The 18,535-nt window shown below is 36.1% G+C and overlaps 1 non-coding gene across 1 annotated transcript; it reads left to right on the forward strand.

The window, feature by feature from the left end:
* The first annotated feature begins 2,296 nt into the window (after positions 1–2,296).
* Positions 2,297–2,402, forward strand: LOC121209316 (small nucleolar RNA R71). The gene has a single exon (XR_005904434.1). It is a non-coding gene; the product is annotated as a small nucleolar RNA R71 (small nucleolar RNA).
* Positions 2,403–18,535: the final 16,133 nt, after the last annotated feature.

An 18,535-nucleotide genomic window follows, 5' to 3' on the forward strand; every position in this document is an offset into this window, starting at 1 on the left:
TAGGTTCAGCCACGGGTTCAAGGCACGGGCGTGTCGCACGCCCGTGCTGTTTTGGTAGGTTCACCCACGGCTATGTCACACGGTCGTGGCGATTTGTCGTTGCCCGTGTTGGGGAAATCTTTGCCCTGTTTTCACACGGTCATAAGCACGCCCATGTGCATGGCCGTGTCTGTGTGGAAAACCTGTATTCAAGATCTTCGTTATTAAGTTAGGTGTTAAATACTAAAATTTAAAGAAATTAATATTGTTAGTGTTCGGGTTGCCTCCTGAGAAGCGCTTATTTATAGTCTAAGCTCGACTTACCTCTCTATTGAATGGTCATGGTGGTTCGAGGAGTTTATACTCCTCATTCCTGCTATCATTCTCATTAAAATAAGGTTTTAGACGGGTGTTGTTTACCTTAAAAGTGCCAAACTTGGGATGACTTACCTCAACTGTACCGAATGGGAAAATGTTAAGTACCGTAAGAGGGATTTCTTCATTCGATTTGGTAGTGGCAATGTGAGGATCTGCGGCATCTAATAATACTTTATCTCCAACCTTAAGTTGATTTGGGAAGGCATTGAGCTCGTTCTGGCATAGTTTTGGTTTATCGTGTGGTCTCGGTTTATGCATCCACCATTCATCTAGCTCCTCGATTTGTAGCCTTCGATCTTCATGAATAGGTTCTCTACAATTTCTTAGGAATGGTTCATGTACTTCCTTCAGACTCATTTCCTGTAAAGTAGGTGGCACCATATTGTCAGTTTTAGTAGAATGGTTTAGACAATCACCTTCAATTTCCGATGTATTGCCAGAATTTTGAGCTTGAAAGGTGATTGTTTCATCTCCCACACGAAGTGTGAGCTCACCTGTGCCAACATCAATAATGATTTGAGCAGTTGCTAAAATGGATCGTCCTAAAATCAAAGGAGTGTTGCTATCCTCTTCTATGTCTAGAACAATGAAGTCAACGAGAAATATAAATTTATCGATTTTAACTAGCACATCTTCAATAATACTCCTAGGAAATCTTATAGTTTTATCTGTTAATTGAATGCTCATCCTAATCTATTTGGGTTTCCCAAGACCTAATTGTTTAAACATTTTGTAATACATGACGTTAATACTAGCCCCTAAATCAGCTAATGCGTTATTAACATCTAAACTACCAATTAAGCACGGAATCGTAAAACTCCCTGGATCTTTTAGTTTATTGGGTAGTTTATTCTGTAGAATAGCTGAGCAAACTGCGTTTAGCTCCACATGCGACGTCTCGTCCAACTTTCGCTTATTTGCTAAAAGCTCCTTTAAAAATTTCATTGCGTTTGGCATCTGCGATAGAGCTTCAATATATGGTAAGTTAATATGTAATTTTTTTTAAAAGTTTTAGAAATTTACCAAATTGTTCATCTGAGCGATCTTTCCTTGTCGCATTGGGGTATGACACACGAGGTTTATATTCGACATTCACTAATTTATTTTTATTATGACCTACCTCACCTTGATCTCTGCTCACCACAGTTTCCTGCCTCGGTTTTGGCTTAAGCTCAACGAATCCTTCTTCATCTCGAACATTAATCGCATTGAGCTGTTCCCTTGGGTTGGGTTTAGTATTACTTGGCAAGCTACCTTGTGGTCGTTTAGAGATTAGTTTGGAAAGCTAGCCTATCTGAGTTTTGAGCCCTTGGATTGACGCTTGTTGATTTTTAAGTGATGTCTCGGTGTTCTAGAAATGGGTTTCTGACACTGAGATAAATTTAGACAGCATCTCCTCAAGGTTCGATTTCTTTTCCTACTGATAGGTGGTTATTGAAAACCTAGAGGATGTTGTGGTCTTTTATTTCCTTGACCGCCCCACGAGAAATTGGGATGGTTCCTCCAACCTGCATTATAAGTGTTACTATATGGGTTATTTTGGGATCTAGAGTTATTGTTACCCATATATTGGACTTGTTCCTCCTCGATGTTAGGGTTGAAGGGTTGATACTCTGTGCATGCTCCTCCTCCATTCGTCTTGCACCTCATCACTGGATGTACCTAAGTAAAACCAAGTAAACCATCAATCTTTTTATTTAGAAGTTCTACCTGGTGTGACAACATAGTAACCGAATGGACGTTATAAACGCCTGCTATTTTAGTTGGCTTAGTCCTCATGACTTTCCACTGTTAGTTATTCAGTGACATATCTTAAATAAATTCGTAAGCCTCTTTAGGTGTTTTGTTGTTGATGGTTCCCCCGGCTGCTACATCAATCATTTGCCTTGTCGAGGGGTTCACACCATTGTAGAATGTTTGAATTTGCAACCATAGAGGTAATCCATGGTGAGGGCACCTTCGCAGTAGGTTCTTAAATCTCTCCCATGCATCGTAAGGAGGTTCTAAGTCCATCTGCACAAACGAAGAGATATCATTATGTAATTTGACTATTTTAGCCGGTGGAAAATATTTTAATAAAAATATTTCGATCATTTGTTCCCAAGTAGTGATTGACCCTTGTGGTAACGAGTTCAACCACTGTTTAGCTTTATTCCTTAATGAAAAGGGAAACAACTGAAGACGTATGACATCATCAGAAATGCCATTGATTTTAAATGTATCGCAGAATACTAGGAAATTTACCAAGTGAGCGTTGGGATCCTTATCCTGCAAACCATCAAACTAAACAAACTGTTGTATCATTTGAATTGTGTCAGGTTTCAGTTCAAAATTATTTGCAGCAATAGCAGGCCTAACTATACTTGACTCAGTTCCTGTTAAAGTTAGTTTAGCATAATCACACATAGTACGAGGAGCAAGATTCTGATTTTCCAGTTCAATGGGTATCGCAGGAGGTAGCTGATTGTCTTGGTTTTCAGCCATCTGCTCGGTTGGGGTTTGAGTATCGTCCTCTTGCTCGTTGTCTGTGTATCGTAAGCTTCACCTTATTTCTCTTTGGTTTCTGTGAACTGTATGATCGATTTCTTCGTTAAAAATTACTGGTCCTGACGGGTTTCTTCTAGTCATAAACTATAAAAACCTGCCAAGAGAAAGAAAAAGTAAATTAATAAATAATAAAAATAAAGTAAAATTAACTTGCAATAAAAATAAATGGGTAAAGTAATAAAAATTGAGCGTTCATAATATCTTAGTTCCCCGACAACGGTGCCAAAAACTTGATCGCGATTTTCATGTGACAGGTTTTAAATATTTATAATTAATCGTTCTTGAAACTAACTATTATCATGATGTAGGCAAGTGTACCTATCGAACATCAGTGTAGTTTAGCAAGACCGGACAGTCTAACCCAAAGGAACTAAAAGTACTAGTAATGACTATCTTTTTATTATCTAGCCTAAGAATAAGGGGGTTTGTTTTATCTAACTAATTATCTAAACGAAGAATGCACAGAAAATAGAATTGGGGAATTACTTTTGGAAAAATGATTGAATTAAGACAATACCTAAGGAAAAATCCACCTAGACTTCACTTGTTATTCTGACTCCAAATCGGATGATTTATTCATTTAACTTGTTCCATAAGGATCCCTGAGTTATGTTATTATCCTATTCAAGACTAATAATGTCTAATCCCTAGATTGAATAATTGAGACTTTTCTCTAATTAACATCGTAGGGTTGCATTAACTCGATCTATGGATCCCCTTATTAGGTTTCACCCTAATCCGGCAAAATCTTGTCACCCTATCTCTAGGAGCGCAATCAACTTCGCTTAATTATGACAAATGTACTCTTAGACATGGTCTATTCCTCCTCTGAATAAGAGCTTATCTTGAATTAGTATCCTGGGATATCAAAACAAGAATTAAGAACACATAATTAAGAACAAGTTAAATATTTATCATACAATTCAGAAAATAATAACAAGATTCGTATTAGGTTTCATTCCCCTTAGGTATTTAGGGGATTTAGTTCATAACTAAAAAGGAAAACATCTCAGAAGAGTAATGAATACAAAACATAAAGAAAACCCAAAACTCCTGAAGGGAAATTGAGGGGAGATCTTCAATCTTGATGGAGAATCCAGCTTCTGAGATGGATCAATCGACTTCCTTTGAGCAGTTCCTTGCCTCCTTCTCTCTCTGTGTGTTTTCCTCTTCCTTTAGGGTGTATTTATAGGCTTTAGAATGCTTAAAAACCCTTGAAATTAGCCTTTTTCGAATTGGACTGAACTTGGGCTCGGTAAGGACATGCCCATGTGCCACGCCCATGTGAGCTGTGCTTCGATTCTGCCAGATTGACACGGCCGTGTGGTCTGCCCGTGTGAGAAAGTCCAGGCCGTGTTGATATCGTACTTTGGGCCATTTTTTACATTTTTGGCCTGTTTCTCGTTCCTTTCACTTTTCTATGCTCGCTTAAGTATAAAACATGAAATTAAGCCATTAGGAGCATCGGATTCACCAATTCTAAGGAAAAATCATCCACAAAATGTGTTAAGCATGGGGTAAAAATATGTATAAATTACGGTTGATCAGCCTCTGTCCAACAACCGGGGTCTCAGCCTCCCTCTTATTCTTACCCCTTTCTTTCTCCAGATTTAAGTGCTCAGTGTGCTTTACCTCCTCCGCTATCTTTGCTTTCTCCACCAATTTCGAAAAAACTCGCTCCCTTTGTGGAGTTATTAATACCCTAAGGCTATCTCTCAATCCGTCCTCAAACCTAACGCAACGCTCATAGTCCGTTGCCACCATTACTCTTGCATACCTACTAAGGTGTAGAAAGTCCGCCTCATACTCCGCCACCGATTTGTTTCCTTGAGCCAAGTTCAAGAACTCCTTCCTTCTAGCATCCACATAGCTTGCAACCACATACTTCCCTTGGAATGCAGCTTTGAAAAACTCCCAAGTGACCTGCTCCGGCTGGGTACCCTCTTTCACTGTCAGCCACCACTGGTAGGCTTCTTCCCTAAGTAGTGACACGGCTCCTTTTAACTTTTGTTCTGGTGAACAGTCCAGGTCCTCTATTATCTTTTCAGTGGCCTCCAACCAATATTCCGCCACGTTAGGAGCCATGCCAGCCACGCCCTTAAAGATATCAGCCCTGTTCGATCAAAGTCGCTTCGGAATGGATCCCTGATTTCCAGTGCCGTTGTTGGGCCCAACAACCCTTTCCAAAATCCTTAGCATTGCCTGCAACAATGCATCTTCTTCCGTGGCCCGATAATATGGTCCATTCCTAGTCACAGGTGAGGTCGGAGCCTCTTCTACTCCAACATCGGGCATATGGCTCGATGCCGACGATTCAGCCCTAACACTTTCACTGCCTCGGCACGGCCTCTTGCACCTGTTTTAGCATTCATCGTTGATTCGTGTATTATCTGGATTAAAAATTTTATGAAGTTTTCGTTAGTTTAATAATAAAACCGATGTTTTATGAAAATATTTAAAAAGAAGATTATTTTCGAAAATCCTCTATAGTTTTAAGTTCTTGTTGGCTTTGGTTCCATTCTAACAAAATCATCTAAAGTAGCCCTCTAACTATCTACTGTATAGCTATTTAAACATGCTCAAGAACAGAAAAACTTACTTGGTTCGACGTTGGAGACTCGGTGTGCCGCTCAGCAAGACTTCCCCTTTTCCAAAAACATTATAATTTGATCAATTTTTTTTAAAACACAAAAAAGAACCAAGTAATAAGGACCACTTCACAGCCCGAGTTTTGCAACTGAGCTCTGATACCATTAAATGTAACACTCCAAATCCAGCCCGGACGTTATGGCCAAATTCGGCGTGTCAAATTGAAGTGTTTTAGTGAAAACCGTGTTTTCATTGAAAACCCTTCTTAAAATAAAAGAAAATCTTAATTAACAAAAAAACTCTTTTCAATCTCTTGTTTGAAACATAAGATTTGATGAAAACATGTCATTTAAAAATTTAGTTGCAGAAACGTAGAAAAGACATACTATAGTTTAAGAAACCATGTTCAACTTCTTATAGTTACATCACATAGGAATAATAATCCAAATAATAACAAAATGGAAGCCCTATTACAATTTGATTTGAAAAGTACTTAATTAAATAGAAACTTATAAGCTTAAAAAAAACAAGTCCAAATTAACTTGCTAGCTGGCCACCTAGAGTCCCTCCAAACATCTAACCTTCTACTGAGCATCACCTGAAAATAAAACAAAAGAGGGGGTGAGTTTTCGCAAACTCAGTGTGTATAACCCTCGACGAAAGGCAAGCATTCAAAAAAAAATACACATCAAACATGCAATGCAATCCCATCCCAATAATCCATCCGCTACACACCAGCTTCGTCCCCCATTACATCATGTGGGGATATAAATATCAACCCACCCAACCGACACATCGCTAGTAGCCTGGTTGCGGAACTACCTTCATTTACATATTAGGCTCAAAAGCCATCGGTGGATCCATGATTGTCAAGCAACCATGCGATCCTCATATACTTCCTCCGTTCCATAATTCCCAACCCATATGCAGCCTAAGTAGAATATCATATGTATGCAGCAGATATGCATGTCACATCCATAAAACTTACGTTCAACACCTAGGGGTATTTTGGTCATTTTTGCCCTTAGAGGCATTTCGGTAATTTTCCCTTTAATATGGTTTTCACTTACCTCGGCCCATTAACAAATCCCATGAGCTAAGATGAATGAATACTATGCACCAGGTAGGATTCCAGAGAAGAGGAGGTAAGTCATTAAGACCGCTTAAGTACCATGCTCTCCCTAGATCTAATCCTAGACATGCATATACCCGTTGCCACACCTTAACCCTATGACTTGTCCACGGTCGCAATATATTAATTAAGGTTTACGTAGTTATCATATACTAGGCCTAAAACTCCTACATACATGCATATGACCCACTTGGCCCATCTCATTTATATGGCCCATCAGGCCCAATTCACATTCATATGGCCCATTAGGCCCAAAACATATTCATATGGCCCATTAGGCCTAAATCACCTTTATATTCATGCTCACACACAAATTTTCTATCACAGAGCATCACTTATCAAAATTTGCCTATTATGGGCCCAACAGCCCATTGGGCCCATTTAGCCCATTTTGGCCCTGTTGGCCAGATCACAGCCCGAGTCCATGAAATCACCCATAGGCCTCAGACAACCTATCGGTTTCCTCCTCACAAGTGTTCGCGCACTTGCAAGACTACCGTAGACAAACTTTTGGCTTTTCAGTATTTCGACTTCTCGGCACTTCGGCTTTTGCCTATCTACTTGTGTGTGCAGTGTATGTACACACCTAGTAAGCAAGCGTGCTGCGATTCCCTTAGTCACCAACCTACAAACGATATCACCCTTCAATTAATCGCATGCTTAATACATATCTTCACTAAAACCTAAACCTCACCTTAACCTTACCTTGCGCGATAAGTATAATAGCCCCTTCTTAAATCACTAACCACGATCAACTCCTAGATCTGCACCAATCTTACTTATTAAAACCAAAATAATAGGTGACTCGTATCCACCACAAGTCCCCTTACCTTAACTATGAACATTCGGCCACCTTAGCCAATGGGAGAGGAATACTTACCAAAATCGCAAACACCTAAAGAGTAATTTCGATAGAGAGCTAAGATCTGGGATCCGATACTAATTCCCTACCACAATTGATTAGAAAGAGTGAGGAAAGAACAGCGTAATAGATTCTTAGCAAAACCGATTGGAAGAACAACCACTTACACTAGATTCGGTCGAAGAGTATTTGGCCCTTGAAAGATTCGGCTTTTCGGTTTTCAAACTTAGTATGGTGAATAAGGTTTATTTGGTACAGATTAAAGAAGAACAGTGGAAAAAGGAACCGGCTAAGCAAAACAAAGAAAATTGTGTAGAGAAAGAATAGAAATTGGCATAAAGAAAAGAGAGTAAAACAAAAGGGTTTTTGGCTTTTAGGGAAAAGGGTTTCCGGTAACAGGGTGAAGGAAATTTGGCATTAGCCTGGCAACCATGCATTCGGCACTTATTTATAGCCCCTATAGTTGAATTGTCTGGCCCTTAATTCCCTATTCGACTCCATCTCTTCCCCCTTCTCATCTCCTCATTTTTCTCCCTGATAACCCCTTGATCTTTTCCTTAATTTTCTCTTCTGAACACTCCCCTTGGAGTCCATCTTCACACCACTTCCAACCTTCTAGAAGGCTAAAACTAAACTTCTAAAAAACACTAAGCTAGGATTCAAACCTTGGATCTCCTTGCTAGCTACTAACACCACCTCCCTACACTCTAAGTGGTGTCACTTGGCCACTCTTCCACAAGGCTTTTTTAATGCCATTTTCCCCTATCTTTATTTAAAAGCCGAACTACTTGCCAACAAGGTCCTTTTAATTATTAAACTATAATTTCTTCTACCCCTAGATTCGAACTCAAACCTTGACCAAGACCTACCATCGCGTAATTAACACTTAACCGTAAATGCTAAGCATAAGAAAGAAAAATTCAAGTTTTCGAGATTTTTGGGTTTCGGGATTTTTGGGGCGTTACAACCAAAATGTCCAAAATATGGATAGATATGGATAGATATGGATAGATCATGTTTCAAAGATCTCAAAAATGTAAAGAACATAAAAAACGGGGCTTGGGAGCACTTATAATCAACTTGAAATGTTGAAAACCCTAGCTAGCTATAGAGATCATGAAATTTTCGGCTAGCACTTGGAGAAGATGAGAAAATTTTGACTTATTTTCCCCTTTTTATTCTTTTATTAACCAAATGATTAAATTGCCCTTTAATCCTTTCTTTCAAAATTTTCCTATTCATGCCCATTTTTGTCCAAAATTATAGAAATTGTCAAATTGCTATTTAAGACTTTCTAATTTATAATCCAATGCAATTTCATGCTTGAAGCTTCTAGAACACATATTTTGCAACTTATTAAATTTAATCCTTACTTCAAATTGGACACTTCAGGCATAGAATTTCTTCTTGAAAATTTCACACAAATATGCAATCATATCATGGACCATCAAATAATCATAAAATAATTAGTTTCTAATTCAAATTTGTGGTTTCAAAACCACTATTTTGACTAGACCTTAATTCCAGATGTTACATTTCTCCCCCTGTAGGGATTTACGTCCCCGAAAATCTTACTGGTAAAAAGGTTTGGGTATTGTTTTCTCATGGTCTCCTCGGGCTCCCATGTAGCCTCTTCAACCCCATGTCTTTGCCATAACACTTTCACCAAGGAAATGCTTTTGTTTCTCAATTGTTTGACTTCTTGTGCCAGAATCTTAATCCATTCCTCACCATAAGTCATATCCGGTCGAATCTCAACTTCTGTTGGTCAAATCAAATGTGAAGGATCAGATCAGTAGTGGCGCAACATAGACACATGAAACACATCATGAATCTTTTCCAACTCGGATGGTAAAGTCAACTAATAGGAAACCGACCCTATTCTCTCGATGATCTCATACAGTCTTATAAAACGGGGACTTAACTTTCCTTTTTTACCTATTCTCAAAACCATTTTCCATGGAGACACTTGTAAAATACCTTATCACCGACCTGAAACTCAATCTCTTTCCGTTTCAAATCCACGTAAGATTTTTGTCTATCCGAAGCAGCTTTCAAACAATCACGAATTACTTTTACCTTTTCTTCAATTTCTTTAACCAGATCGACTCCATGAATCTGATTATCTCTGAGTTCAGTCCAATATAAGGGTGTTCTGCACTTACGTCCATATAATGCCTTATAAGGTGTCGTTTTTAAACTCGACAAAAAATTATTGTTGTAGGCAAACTCCACCAATGGTAAGTACTTTTCCTAACTACCTTCGAATTCCAATACACAATATCGGAGCATGTCTTCCAAAATTTGAATTACTCGGTCAGACTGACCATCAGGCTGCAGATGGAAAGAAGTGCTAAAATTCAGCTTTGTACCCAAAGTTGCTTGTAACTTTTTCCAAAACTGTAAAGTGAACCTAAGATCTCTATCCGATACAATCGATATAGGTACTCCATGAAGTTTAAAAATTTTACCAATGTACAATTCAGCTAACTTATCAAGTGAGTAATCAGTACGTACCAGGATAAAGTGAGCCGATTTAGTCAATCTATCGATAATAATCTATATGGCATCTTTCTTTTTAGGAGTTAAAGGCAAACCTGTCACAAAATCCATAGTAATTCGGTCCCATTTCCATTTGGGAACCATGATGGGCTGAAGTAAACCCGTTGGTACTTGGTGTTCAGCTTTTACTTGCTTACAAACTAAGCATTTCGATACAAACTCTGAGATATATCTTTTCATACCATTCCACCAATACCTTTTCTTCAAGTCATTATACATTTTTTTTGCTGCCCGGATGAACTGATAAACAATCGTTGTATGCCTCATTTAAAATATTCTGAATCAACTCAGTGTCCTTTGGAACATAAATCCTACCACGGAATCTCAAACAACCCTTGGAGTCACTCAAAAAATTGGGTTCATTGAAGGACTAACATTGAATTCTCTTAGCTTGCAACTACTTATCAACTTTCTAAGCATTACAAATTTCTTGAAGAAAAGTCGATCTAGCTCTCAACTCGGTTACAAACGAACCATCATCTGACAAAGTCAACTGTGTATTCATAGCCCTTAAGGCAAACAACGACTTCCTACTCAAAGCATCAGCGACCACATTCGCCCTACTCGTATGGTAATCAATCACAAGCTCATAATCCTTTAACAGTTCTAACCATCTTCGTTGCCGCAAGTTCAAGTCCTTTTGAGTCATCAAGTACTTAAGACTTTTGTGATCGGTGTAGACATGACATTTCTCACCAAATAAATAATGTCGCCAAATCTTCAAAGCAAACACTATGGTGGCCAACTCTAAGTCATGTGTCGAATAGTTCTTCTCGTGAGGCTTCAATTGCCTTGAAGCGTAAGCCACAACTTTACCTTCTTGCATAGGTAAACATCCCAAACCATTTAAGGAAGCATCACTATAAATCACAAATTCTTTACCTGACTCGGGTTGTACCAAAATCGGTGCTTCAGTCAATAACATCTTAAATTTCTCGAAGCCTTGCTAACACTTTACCGACCACTCGAACTTAACATCCTTTTGAAGCAACCTCGTCATAGGCGTGGCAATAATAAAAAATCCTTTCACAAACCGTTAGTAGTAACCGGCTAATCCCAAAAAGCTTCAAACCTTGGATACATTCATTGGCAGTTTCCATTAGACGATAGCAGAAATCTTACTAGGGCCAACCTGGATACCATCACCTGAAATAATGTGGCCCAAGAATCCAACTTGTTTTAGCCAAAACTCGCTTCTACTGAACTTAGCATACAACTCTTTGTATCTTAAAGTCTGCAAAACAGTTCTCAGCTGCTTGGCATGCTCTGTCTCATCTCTCGAATAAGTCAAAATATCGTTAATAAACACAACGATAAACTTTTTTAAATATGGCGAAAATATTCGATTCTTTAAATCCATAAACACAGTAGGTGCATTCGTCAACCCAAATGGCATAACAAGAAATTCATAGTGGCCATACCTCATTCTAAAAGCAATTTTAGGCACATCCAACTCTTTAACTCGCAACTGATAGTAATCGGACCTTAAGTCTATCTTAGAAAACCATGTCACTCCTTTCAATTGATCAAACAGGTCATCAATCCTTAGTAAAGGATACTTGTTCTTGATTGTTACCTTATTGAGCTGTTGGTAGTCTATACACAACCTCATAGATCTATCTTTCTTTTTCACAAATAATACTAGAACACCTCATGGTGAAAAGCTCGGTCTCACAAAACCCTTGTCGGTCAATTCTTGCAACTATGACTTCAATTCTTTCAATTTAGTTAGGGTCATCCTATATGGAGCAATCGAGATAGGTGCTACCCTTGGCATTACATCAATACCAAACTCCACTTTTCTAATTAGAGGTAAACTTGGTAATTCTTCCAGGAATACATTCAAATATTCACATACAACAGACACTGATTCAATCTTCAATTTAGGCTCTTTTGTATTCAATACATAAGCCAAATAAGCTTCGCATCCTTTTCTCATACATTTATGAGCAGACATCAAAGTAATAATGATTGGAAACCTATCTGACTTATCTGATTCAACCCGAATAATTTCACCATTTTCACATTTCAATTCAATAACTTTCCGTCTACAATTTACTATAGCATCATGAAATGTCAACCAATCCATACCAAATATAACATCAAATTTATCAAATGGCAACAACATCAAGTCAACCAGAAACAATAACCTCTAATCATCAAAGGACATTTCTTACATACTTTATCAACTAGAACATGCTTGCTTAATGGGTTTGACACCTTAATCATAAATCCTGTAGACTCAACAGGCATATTCATGCTAGATAACAATTTCAGACACACATATGAATGAGTAAAACCAGGGTCAATCAAGGCAATAATGGTAGTATCATAAAGAGAAAAAGTACCAGTGATCACATCGGGAGAAGATGCATCCTCACACGCACGTATGGCATAGGCTCTAGCTGGAGCTCTAGCTTCGGATCTCACAGCTGTATCTCACATTATATTTTTGCTACTAGTTCCATTATTGGCATTTCTCAGGGGTCTCCCTTTTGTAGTCGTACTAATCGGTCTTGTAACACCCCTTTCCCGTAACAGTCGCCGGAATAGGACGAGACGTTACCAAAAATTAGGAATCGGATCAGAACAGTAAAATTTTGAACCTTTTCTTAAATAAAAGATCATTTATTTATATAACTAATAGACACAAACAAGGATCGTATTTTAAACTTATAAAAGTAAACTTCCATAAGATGGCATATTCGCATGGCTTATATACAATAGTCAAAATATCATTCTATTTATAGTCTATCCTATACATGCCATAAGCTAAGTCCAAATCACATGATTACTACAATAGTAGATAGTGTGACGAAGTGCTGACGATCCCCGAGCTAATAGTAAGAGTCAACGATCTACAAAAATAAACAGAGAAACATAACATTCAAAGTAAGCTTTCATAAGCTTAGTAAGTCTTAAGCAATTTAAACAGTTGAACTTAAAAACAAATCAAATGTTCGAAAACACATAACACTTTCTGAGTACAATACTATTTGGATGATTATGCACAAACACATATCATTTTACTCCGTTTATACTCAAACTCATATAAACATAGTATTTACAGGCTTCCGGATTAATGTCAATTCTTTCAAATTTCACTAGTGTATCGTTTCTTACCCACACTTACTTTCAACATTCATAGATAAATAGCATATCGAAAACTATCTTGTAACTTTGCATAATAACTGAATGCACACATATACAAATATACATATGAATTTACAACATCTTTTCATATGCTTCTCATTACACATTCTTAATTCCCGTCAGATCAATCTCACATATAATATATATATCACATACCTGAATCACTTAATGTGTAATATGAGTTCAATTTATCATCTTAGCATAGGATCTCGTAGTCATATACATGCATTATCTATTATACATCTTAATTCAAGTGCAAGCCAAATATCACAATTTACCTACTATACTCTTATAGTGGCATCGTCAATTATATACTAAAGGAAACTACTTAAAACTTACTTCAGATATATTTGAATGGTTACGAAATGACTACTCGGTTACTTTCTCTTTTCCCTTATTCGAAATTGCCCCCATATGCTCTTGAGCTTTTAATTCAACAAATTTTAAACTAATCATTAATCGACTATTCAAATATTATTTTCAGAATATAATACATATATATTCGACTTTCACACATACAGATTATAGTAAGCTCATAAGAAATCAATAAGCAATTCATTAGCGAATTTTTATCAATGCTTACAATATAATCACAATTTCACTATAAGTTGACTTCCTGAGCAACAGTCACTAAATTATTTATAACTAGGGCTATGAAACTCCAAATCAATTTCCGTAAATTTTTGTTGAAAATAGACTCATTTATCTTTTATCCATAAAATTGTCATAATTTTTGGTTTAGCCAATCAACACCAGATTTTTCCTAAAGTTTCCCTTGTTTCACTGTTTGACTAATCTGACCACTTTTTAATACGAAATAAATTTGTCATTGTACAGAATTCACAACATGTTCTTGTTTATTTCATTTGAAACTTGACTCATTAAGGAGTCTAAGCATATAAATTTCATCATTTGACTATTTTTATACGTTTTATAGTGATTTTATAAAAATAGAACAGGGGATCTAGAAGTCATTTTGACTCAGTCCCACGTTACTTCAAATATCTCATTATTGGAAATTATTTTGCCTTTACAGTTTCTTTTATAAGAAACTAGACTCATCAAGCTTTAATTACATGATTTATTCAGCTTCTAACTCAACTCCCACAATTTATGATTTTCCAAAATCACTTTACTACTGCTGTCCCAAACAGATTATTACTAATTCACTCTATCACACATCCTTTGCATACATATTATTTAAACATGTGTATCACCAATCAATTTCATTATATATATATCTATAATTTCACTTAAGCATTCAAATCGAACGTAAATGAAGACATTTTTAATATAACAACTCATCAATTGTACAGGGCATTTAATTTGTAAAATCATACTTAATATATATTATGTTTTAGACATTGTAAAATCATCAACGATGCAAGTTACTAAATCAGCATAACAACATCACATCCGAATAGTATTATTAACCCAAAATCGACAACTTAATTAACACCAATTGGCAGTATAACAACATCAAAATTTAACTGTGAAATCAATAGATTCGGACAGCTACATTAACTAAATAAAACAGCATATATGGTAGTGCATCGAAGAATGAATTTAACACATTCGGATAGCTACATTTACCAAATAAAACAACATAAATGATGATGCTTTGAATAGTGAATCTAACACATTCGAACAGCTTAATTTTAAGCTCACTATCAGTTAATTGGTGAGTGAATAGCATATACAAATGTTGCATTTATAGCATGTTTTAATTAGTTTAAATAAGAGGAATTGAATGCTAAAATTTTCGGCATTCGGACAGCAAATATCTCTTTCAGACAGAGATAAGGTTAACATTTAACAACTAATATTTTTCCTTATTTACAACAGCAGTAGACCAATTACACCAGAATTTAATGCACTTTCAATACAACAACTACATGCTGAAGAAATATACATTCATGCGGCAGATTTCAACAGCAACTTATGCATTTATTCATCAAAATTTTTCTTCACTTCTAACTGCAGTATTTTGCTAAAAATATCATCTATTTTAAGCTACTAAACTCTACTTAACAGTCCTATTAACCGAACATTACTTGCATGTAATAAATAGATTTTAACCATAAAAAAATTTACAAAGTTTCCTTTGAAGAACATACTGAACAGCAGTCGAGCCCACCCTTGAACGATATCATTCCTCTTCTTGCTGCTACCGAATTTCTTATGGAACCAGCTCTTAATTGAGCTCAAAATTAACATGCAATAGCTTTCATCTTCCTTCTAATTTAGCTCCCCCAAATAACCCAAATTTAAAACATGGAATAGGTAGCATTCAAACCAATTATCCAAACTATGCATAATTTTTCAAGAATTTCTTAGTACTTACCTCATTATAGCCATCACCTAAGCTGAAAATTTAAGCAAAAATTTCCTTCTTCCTCCCTTCAAGCTACGGCAATGGAGGAGTAAAAATGGATTCCCCTTGGTTTTTTCCTCCCACTAACTCTTTATCTTATTTTATATATTAAAATGCTAATATAAAACACATATAATATATATTAATCAATATCATGGCCGGCCACTAAAAAAATGGCTAATTTGACATGCAAGTCCACCTTTTTGACAACATGCATTAATAGACCACTTTACAATTTAGCTATCACATTTTACAATTGTCTCACATAAGTCCTATTTAATAAATTTCACATTCAAATAACAAAATTTAAGGTATGTATCTTTCACACATGCATGTTCACATACAATAAGCATAAAATATAATGGTTAATTATTTTTATGACTCGGTTTTGTGGTCCCGAAACCACTTTCCGACTAGGGTCAAATTAGGGCTGTCACAACTCTCCCCTCCTTAGGGATTTTCGTCCCCGAAAATCTTAGTAGCGACTAGGTTAGGATAACGTCCTCTTATTGAATTATGTCCATATAAACATTAGCTCATCAATAACAATTGTAATTCATTATTGCTTTCACATCGATCTATAAAGTCACTTTCTTATCTTAAAACAAATACATAAACATTTCTACAAGTATACACATACATCTCATTTTCTTGATTTCATAAGCAATAATCACTTAATTGAATTTATACTTGCATTTCAAACACATATAAATCACATATTAACATGTATAATAAATAACATCAACTCACATATTCATAACCCACATTTTCATTCATGTATAAGCTGTAACTTGGCCGAAAGTATACATATTCTCAAACATCCCAATGAATATCCTTTATAACTTTATCACATCTCAATATTCAACTTAACTCATTTCCAAAAGAAAAGTCAACTTCCACGTACCTGAACATTTAGTTCATTTAGCATATTCCATCATAGTTAACGTTACCCGTATACAGTCGAATAGCCATAAAGCCTAATATAATACACTGGCATGAGATTCATTCTAGCGCATAACTCGTATATCCAAAATTATCAGCATTCATCAAAAATTCTTTCAAACTTTCGAATGTCGAAACTTAATCAAAATAATTTCTTGAACAAGATTAACAAAATAATGTCCATTCAGCAATAGCACATATAACTTCATATACCGAGAATCTCATAGACTAAATCCATAACACATTTTCAACTAAGCACTTAAGTGTACATATAACATAAATCCATTCCTTAACAACATATCCACCATTTTTTTTCACGTATCCACTTATAACAAAATTACAGCCGAAACAATAATCAATCGTCAATTTATATCTATTAATCCCCATTTCAAACTCAAATATTGAATATCAGTATCTAATTAAAATTCAACATCTAACTTCAATTCTACTTCCTACCATTTGTCAATTTAAAGAGCATCGTACTTGTCTGAGTATGTCGTTTACTTTAAGCCATAGTCCAACCATGGTCTTACATGTTATCACATTTTGAGTCGGTGCCATGTCCTAGACATGGTCTTACACAACATCTCAAATCAATGCCTTCGTCCCAGACGAGGTCTTACATGAATCTCATTTCACACACTTAGTGCCCACTGACCGATCTTGCACACATAGTGCTCGGTTGAAGAACTCGCACACACAGTGCCTCAATTACCGATCTCGCACACATAGTGCTCGGTTAAAGGAATTCGCACACACAGTGCCTCAATTACCGATCTCGCACACATAATGCTCATATTCATTATTTATTACACATTGAAATGACTTAACCAAGTCTATAAAACATAATATATGTACACTTTAAACGTATTCTTTCATTTAACTTTGAATTCATATAGTAATGAACACTTAAACCTTGCTCGAATCACCAGCATTATGCTAGGCACGAAGACCCGAATACACATCACTGGCACGAAGCCTACTAGGCACGAAGGCCCGAATACACATCACCAGCACGAAGCCTGCTAGGCACAAAGGCCCGAATACACATCACCGAGTTTCATGCATATTTATTCACATTTTAATACATTTCATATAGCATATCATATTTGTAATTCACTTACTTTATTTCAATATATACATATCATATCAACTTGACATTATATCATAGATATCATTTACATGTAGGCTCATTCCAAATACATTATTTTCTCTTCAAAGTTCTCATTCACATATATATGTATATATTTCGCCCATTTACATAAAATCCTGAACCAAAATATAACTTCTCATGCATACAATATACATCACTATTATCCTAATATACTTTTCCATATTTATTTCATAACACATTCAGCAAAATTACTTTGCATTTCAGTACTTCAAATGTATATCATACTTCTATTCTTACCTTTCTCAATTTTGATACATCATAAGCATGTCTCAATCCTCTCAATACCATCTGCTACAGCTTGATCGGGATCGAAATTCATTATATTATGAAAAACACATTTTAACTGTCAGAAATCATCACACTATCATTTTATCACTTTATGGCATGTATAGCTAGACTCACACGTGCTACGTTAGTCCTAGAATCGACAAAACCATAGCTCTGATACCAATAAAAATCGTAACACCTCTATCCCGTAACCGTCACCGAAATTGGACGAGACGTTACCAGAAATTAGGAATCGGATCAGAACAGTAAAATTTTGAACCTTTTCTTAAATAAAAGATCATTTATTTATATAACTAATAGACACAAACAAGGATCGAATTTAAAACTTATAAAAGTAAACTTCCATAAGATGCCATATTCGCATGGCTTATATACAATAGTCAAAATATCATTCTATTTATAGTCTATCCTATACATGCCATAAGCTAAGTCTAAATCACATGATTACTACAATAGTAGATAGTGTGACGAAGTGCTGACGGTCCCCGAGCTAATAGTAAGAGTCAACGATCTACAAAAATAAACAGAGAAACATAACATTCAAAGTAAGCTTTC

Source organism: Gossypium hirsutum, chromosome A10, assembly GCF_007990345.1.
Source record: "Gossypium hirsutum isolate 1008001.06 chromosome A10, Gossypium_hirsutum_v2.1, whole genome shotgun sequence".
NCBI lineage: Eukaryota > Viridiplantae > Streptophyta > Magnoliopsida > Malvales > Malvaceae > Gossypium > Gossypium hirsutum.